This window comes from Scyliorhinus torazame, chromosome 9 (genome assembly GCF_047496885.1).
Source record: "Scyliorhinus torazame isolate Kashiwa2021f chromosome 9, sScyTor2.1, whole genome shotgun sequence".
In the NCBI taxonomy this organism is placed as follows: Eukaryota; Metazoa; Chordata; class Chondrichthyes; order Carcharhiniformes; family Scyliorhinidae; genus Scyliorhinus; species Scyliorhinus torazame.
In genome coordinates, this window is record NC_092715.1 from 171,558,521 (window position 1) to 171,566,194 (window position 7,674).

A 7,674-nucleotide genomic window follows, 5' to 3' on the forward strand; every position below is an offset into this window, starting at 1 on the left:
TGTCACGTGGCCGCTGCATGTTCTGAATTGCCACGATCTTCTCAGTGTCCGGCTTCACCCCGTGCTCTGATATTGTGTCACCCAGGAAGGTCAGAGATGAACGTGCGAAGGTGCACTTGGATTGGTTGAGCTTCAGCCCAACTTGGTGGATTCTTTTGCAGACTTGCTTTAACTGAGCAATGTGGTCTTCCTCTGTCGTTGACCATATTATGATGTCATCAACATATACTCGGACGCCGTCAATGCCCTCCGTCATCTGCCCCATAATTCTGTGAAATATTTCGGATGCAGAGATAATCCCGAAAGGCATACGATTATAGCAGTATCGTCCAAACGGTGTGTTGAAGGTACACAACAGTCGGCTGGAATCATCGAGCTGCATCTGCCAGAAGCCTTGTGAGGCATCAAGTTTAGTGAATATGCGAGCCTTCGCCATTTCACTCGTCATCTCCTCTCGCTTGGGGATGGGGTAGTGTTCCCTGCGAATGTTTTTGTTCAAATCTTTGGGATCTAAACAGATTCTGAGTTCACCAGACGGCTTCTTGACACACACCAACGAGCTGACCCAGTCAATTGGCTGTGTGACCTGTGATATGATGCCTTAAGATTGGAGGGGTTGGAGTTCCGCTTTTAGCCCATCCCGCAACAGAGCTGGTACCCTCCTTGGTGCATGAATGACCGGTGTTGCATCGTCTTTGAGCAGGATTTTGTACTTGTAGGGTAACGTACCCATGCGACAAAAGACGTCAGGATACTCACTGAGAAGCAGCTGGATGGCATCAGCCAGTCGTGATGAATCAATCGTGTTCATGAAAATCCTCTGTATGAGCCGCAAATCCTTGCAGGCTTGAGCATCTAACAGCGACATTCGTTTGTCATCCACGATCTCAAAGCGTAGTCCTTTCGTGACTTTCTTATTGACTACTTGTAGGTGGCATGATCCCCTTGAGGCGATCTGGTTGCCATTGTAGTCTGTTAACTTGCATGCAGCAGGTATCATCTCGTGTGTTCCTGGGATGGATGCGAGATATTTGCTTGTCATCAAGTTCGCGGATGCTCCCGTGTCAAGCTTGAACGTAATTGGGGAGTTGTTCACTTGCACCATGGCACTCCATTCGCTTGTGGAGTCAATGGATGCACGTATTGAGGCTGTGTGGTCAGCCCGTGCGGTTCCTCTGTGGTATGTATGATTCCAACGCCGTATGTGTTCTCCCAGGAGTGGAAATCTTCGTGGTCGGGAAAATTTTCTTTGAGTGTTGTAGTGTCCATTGCATCTACTGTGCGAACCTTGAAGTTTCCATGTCTTTGCGTTGGAGAGTAATATTTTGCTGTGGACTGACACTGGGAGGCAAAATGATTCATTTTGGAGCACTTTAAACATCTTTTCCCTAGTGCAGGACATTTCCCTTTTAAGTGGGCTTTGCCACAACGAAACACGTCATGAAGTTCGTGACGTCACACGTTGGCAGCGATCGCGCATGCGCGACTCGCTCTTCTAGCTGGGTTCAGAACTTTGCATACTGCGCATGTGCATACCGGGATCTGGCCGGATTGCGTCCATGTTGAGTGCGCGCATGCGCAGACATGCCGGAATGGGCGCCGGCGGCCGGAAAATAATGCCTGTGAGTAGAGGCCACCATTTTAACATCTTCCACCTTGTGGAGGATTTTCTCCGCGTTTGTTTTTTCGAGAAACTCTAGGTAATACTGTTTTTTCTGTTCTTGCTGTAAGCATTTTGCTATGGTAATTTTAAAAGTTAAATCATTTTGCTGCATTAATGATTCCCTTACATTTTCATCTGAGAGACCATAGATTTATTGATCCCTGATGATGAAGTCTGTTACATCAGCATAGTTACAACCTTGTGCTAGCAATCGGAGATCTGTGACAAAATTAGAGACAGTCTCCCCATTTCGTTGGAATCTGTTACGCAGGTTAAAGCGTTCCATGATTTCATTTGACTGTGATTTACAGTGTTCATCAAATTTTGCAATTATCACTTGAAAGCTATTTTTATCTTCATTGGCACCATACACAAAAGAGTTATAAATGTCTACAGCTTGCCGGCCTACCATTGACAGTAATATCCCAATCTTTCTCGCGTCGGGGGCTGCATTTAAGGCAGTAGCTGCCATGTATATTTGAAGCTGCTGTTTAACATTTTCCAGTTACTATTTAAATTACCGGTAGTTTTTAGCAGTTCTGGAAGTGGCGTGTGGTCCATCGCTTCGGCTGGTTGACTGGAATCCAAATGCTGCGAAGTCTTCCACAGTCGAGTGGCCGGCCCATTACTTTTGCTGCTTATTTTGGTTCTTTCTGGTCTCTAACCTAATCTATCTAGTACTGTTTGATTAAACCCCACTCCTGGTACCATGTTTTGTTGCCTGTATGGCAGGTAACGTGCTATTCAATTCAGTTACAGCAAAGGCTTTCGGAAGAAGGTTCGAAGTCGTCCAGAAGTTTTACATAAAGTTTATTGAGTAACACAACTTAAATAACTGTGTGAGCTCTTACTTTAAGAACTGTACTAGTAGAAAGGTTACAACTTTTCTATACACCACAACGAGGCCTGACCACACTAGCAGCCCTGAGCTAAATCTCTGCCTTTGTTCTCCTCACAGTCTAATCAGCCAAAGAGGCTTGAGGGCTGCTTGCTTCCCCCTTTATACCCGCTAGTGATGCCTGCTAGTGGTCTTTCCATGTCCCATCATCCCATCTTTACATACCCATGTAAAGATCAATACAATTATCAAACTAGTTCCATTTATAACTAATATCCAGCACATCAGATACTTTATACTGAAAGTGGATATGGACTGATCAATAAATTGCTATTGCTACCCCAAATCTGCACACTATGGTAGGTGCCTCTTGTTGTTTCTAGGTTTCACTAGAGAAGGGAAACAATAATAAAATTATCAAGCTAATAGAGCCAGCCTTTCATTCCTGCTGGTTTTGGACTAATATATTTGAGGACAAAACAGCAGCAGCAGTTCTAACCTAGAATCACTAAGGTACATTATATATGTTGTAAAGGACCAGCAAAGCAACGTGGTCAAGTGTTTTCCCACAGTATTAGGGGAAATCAAAACACCTGTAGACAAGTCCCCATTGGCCTTAGGTATTCCCAAGAGTACAGTTTCAGTATGGCATCGGCAGATGATTGAAAGTGGTTTGCCATTTGCTCCCTTTGACGTAGAATGGCACATGGCATGGGATGCAATTAGAAATAAGTACACAGCACAAAACTGAATCCTTCAAACAGCATATCTATATTTGGCACACTCACAGTACACTGGAAAACAGAATAAATTAATTTTAAAGACAAACTGTATTTACCTGAAGTTACATATCTATATGTCTGGTTTAATGGTACACCAGCTCCGGCAATCTTTGTGGGGCTACCGAAAGTAGATTTCAAAGTGTCATTCATGGTTTTCTCTTTAATGCGTTAACAAAATATCCATCTTATTGCACCACTGTGTGGACACCTGAAGCATTCAGGTATGTCACAGAAGTGGAGGCATGCACACACAGATGCTAAATAATTTGATACAGAAGATGGGAATATAAAAGGCAATAAAGAAGATTGACAGGGATTAGGATCACAGATCTTACTGCTGGTATCTAAATCTGTCCCATGTTCAGACTAATGTTGGGTGTAAGTCATAATTTCATAAGTGTTGATTCAGAGCTAGTAATTCGTGACAGTTGTTGAAAACCTAAGGTTCGGATTTTCCTTTAAAAGTACGGACATGAAATATTAACTCTGTTTTTCTCTCCAAAGGTGCTGTCAGATTGGCAAAGTTTGTCCAGCATTTGCTGTTGCTATTATTATTAAAGGAACTGTTTTGCTCATTTGAAAAGGACAGTTGTTGATTTTTGTTCAGGATCAATGGGAAATGTATCCTGATTTCTGGCTATGTGAGCTACCATGATGGCTTTCAGTCAAACAGAATAGGCTCTTCAGCCCATCAATTATGAACTGACAAAACTACACAAAATCTGTACCAATCCCACTTTCCAGCACTTGGCCCACAATCTTCGATATTATGACATTTCAAGTGCTCATCCACGTACTTTTTAAAGGTTGTGAAGTTTACCGCCTCTACTACCTTCCCAGGCAGACCATTCCAGACTCCCACCACCCTCAGCGTGAAAAATATTTTTCTCAAATCCCCTCTAAAACTCCTGCCTTTCACCTTAAAATTATGCCCCTTCGTTATTGACCTTCAACGAAGGGGAACAGCTGATTCTTGTCCACCCTGTCCATAACCCTCATAATCTTATACACCTCAATTAGGTCCCCTCTCAGCCTTCTCTGCTCCAAAGAAAACAGCCCAGCCTCTTCATAAGTCAAATGTTCCATCCCATGCAACATTCTGGTGAATCCCCTCTGCACCCTCTCCAGTGCAATCACCTCCTTCCGATAGTAAGGCAACCAGAACTGCACCCAGTACTCCAGCTGTGGCCCAAAGTTTTATACAGCTTCAACATAACCTCCCTACTCTTATAATCTATGCCACGACTATAAAGGCAAGTGTCCCATATGCCTTCTTAACTACCCTAGTAACCTGCTCTGCCACCTTCAGGGTTTTGTAGATAAGCACCCGAAGATCCCGATGCTCCTCTGAGCTTCCAAGCATCCTGCCTTTCACTGAGTACTCCCTTGTCTTATTACTCCTTCCAAAGTGCCCTATTATGTGTTTTCTTTTATTCCCTTTTCTTCTCATGTACTTAATGATCTGTTGAGCTGCTCGCAGAAAAATACTTTTCACTGTACCTCAGTACACGTGACAATAAACAAATCCAATCCAATCCAATCTAATCTTGCACTTTTCAGGATTAAATTCCATCTGACACTGATCTGCCCATCTGACCAATCCATCTATATCTTCCAGCAACTGAAGATCTTATTTCTCACTGTTAACCACCCCGCAAATCTTTGTGTCATCTGAAACTAGCACTGATCTCTGTGGTAGGCCACTGGACACCGGCCTCCAGTCACACAAGCAGCCATCTACCATCACCCTCTGTTTTGGATCCAACTTGCCAAGTTACCCTGGATCCCATGTGCTTTTACCTTATTAGTCTTCCATGTGGGTCCTTGTCAAAGGCTCTGCTGAAATCCATATAAACTACATCAACTGCACTACCTTCATCTGCACAACCGATTACCTCCTCGAAATATTCAATCAAATTTGTTAGGTATGACCTCCTGGGCAGCACGGTGGCGCAGTGGGTTAGCCCTGTTGCCTCACGGCGCCGAGGTCCCAGGTTCAATCCCAGCGCTGGGTCACTGTCCGTGTGGAGTTTGCACATTCTCCCCGTGTTTGCGTGGGTTTCGCCCCCATAACCCAAAGATGTGCAAGGTAGGTGGATTGAAGACGCTAAATTGCCCCTTAATTGGAAAGAAATGAATTGGGTACACTAAATTTATTTTTAAAATAATTTTTAAAAAGGTATAACCTCCCTCTGACAAAGCCACGTTGACTATCCCTGATCAAACCTTGCCTCTCCAAGTGGAGATTGATTCTCTCCATCAGAATTTTCTCCAGCAGTTTCCCTACCACTTGATGTGCGACTCGCTGGTCTGTAATTCACTGGTTTATCTCGACCACTCTTCTTGAAAAGTGGAACCACATTAGCTGTCCTCCAATCCTCTGGCACCTTCCCGGAGGTCACAGTGGAATTAAAAATTTGGGTCAGAACGCCTGTAATTTTGTCCCTTGGGTCCCACAGCAGCCTGGGATACAACTCATTCGGATCTGGGGATTTGTCCCCTTTTTTAAAATTTAGAGTGTCCAATTATGTTTTTTTCCAATTAAGGGGAAATTTAGCATGGCCAATCCACCTAACCTGCACATCTTTGGGTTGTGGGGGCAAAATCCACACAGCCACGGGGAGAATGTGCAAACTCCATACAGACAGTGTCCTGGGGCCGTGAGCGGACCCGGGTCCTCAGCACCATAAGCAGTAGTGCTAACCACTGCGCCACCGTGCTGCCCTGGGGATTTGTCCATGTTTAAGCCCGCCAAAACTACAAAACTCCTTGCTCCTCTGTCAAACTGTTCACGAACCTCACAGTTCCTCTCCCTGAATTTTGTACCTATTTCTTCCTTCTCCCAAGTTAAGACAGATGTGAATTACTCATTTAATACCCTACCAATGTCCTCCGGCTGGCTCCACACACAGATTTCCCCCTTGGTCCCTTATGGGCCCTACTCCCTCCCTGGTTATCCTCTTCCCCATAATATATTTATATTTTGGGATTCTCATTAATCTCACCCACCAGTTCTTTTGTCCTCTCTTTGCTCTCCTATAATCTTTCTTAAATTCTCCCCTGCATTGTGGTCATCTGTGTTCTATCTTTTTTTCTTTTACTGTAGCTTCTTTGCAAATACCTAAGATTCCCCATAACTGGTTGTCAATCTCAGCTGTACTACTGAAGTAAGATACCAACTGGTTACCAACTGCTATTCTATAGGAGGAAGTAATGCAGGACATATTAGTCTTTTAAAAAATAAATTTAGAGTACCCAATCCATTATTTTTCCAATTAAGGGCCAATTTAGCGTGGCCAATCTACCTACCCTGCACATCCTTGGGTTGTGGGGGGTGAGACCCACGCAGACTCGGAGAGAATGTGAGGACATGTTGGTCTTAACTGCTTTTGCATACCTGTTGGTGGGCTGTTGCAGAGGAATGTTTGAGGAAAGTCTGAAGATAGGTTGATCCTTCTGTCAAAAAATCTAAACGAAAAGAAAAGTAAATGGATTAAAAACTGCATTCTGACAAAGAAACATTCCTCAGCAATATAAAAGGTTAATATAGCCATGAAAGATAAATGCTTTGTGGGAAGATGTTGCTATAATTACAGGTGGCCTGCATTTAATATTCAAGCAATTACCAGAATGCAATATTCTGCTGAGATTATGAGGCACTCATAATTAAAAATCTTTCCAGAATTAGATTCCATGTACATATTTTAAAAAATATATATTGTGATGAACGGTTACTGTATTACTGTACCCTTATCATCATGTAAGGTGATGTCCCCTTTAAGACCGGACTTGGAACCCTGGGGAACTCGGCCTCCGTCTCCGCCCACCTGGCAGTCATATGTAAGGGGCCGCCTTGTAGGCGGCACTCAGTAAGCACCCGTCTCAGCACCAGGCTAGTTCTTAGCTTATTAAAGCCTTCTTTATCGTTTTACTCTCTAGCGTCGTTATTGAGGGTACAACAATTTAATAAGCTAAACTACATCAGGATGGAGCAGGCCTAAAACCAGAGAAGCTCAATCTGGAAGCACGGACACGGGAGGCAAAGGAAATTTTTAAATACTGGCTCCGATGCTTCGAGGCCTACCTGGACTCCTCAGAGGCTCCCATCCTGGGGCCACGCAAGCTGCGCGTACTCCACGCCCGGGTGAGTCACAGAATCTCAGCCACGCTCGAAAAGGCGACTACCTATGAAGAGGCGGTCAAGATACTACGCAAGCGGTTTGTCAAACCCATCAACGAGGTACATGCCCGGCATCTGCTCTCTACCTGCCGGCAGTGCTCAGGGGAAACGCTAGACGAATTCGTAGAAAAACTCACCGCGCTCGCCAGGGACTGTGACCATCAGGATGTGACGGGGGAAATCCATATGATCCTGCACATCAGAGACGCTT

At 44.3% G+C, this 7,674-nt stretch overlaps 1 protein-coding gene across 6 annotated transcripts in view; it reads right to left on the bottom strand.

The window, feature by feature from the left end:
* Window positions 1-6,753, bottom strand: part of LOC140429586 (guanine nucleotide-binding protein G(I)/G(S)/G(O) subunit gamma-7) — a 336,292-nt gene extending 329,539 nt beyond the window's left edge. For all 6 annotated transcript variants that reach the window (XM_072516801.1, XM_072516794.1, XM_072516800.1 and 3 more), the window contains exon 1: window positions 6,681-6,753. The gene's annotated coding sequence lies outside the window, so the exon portion shown is untranslated. The remainder of the gene's footprint in view (window positions 1-6,680) is intronic.
* Between the last annotated feature and the right edge of the window lie 921 nt (window positions 6,754-7,674).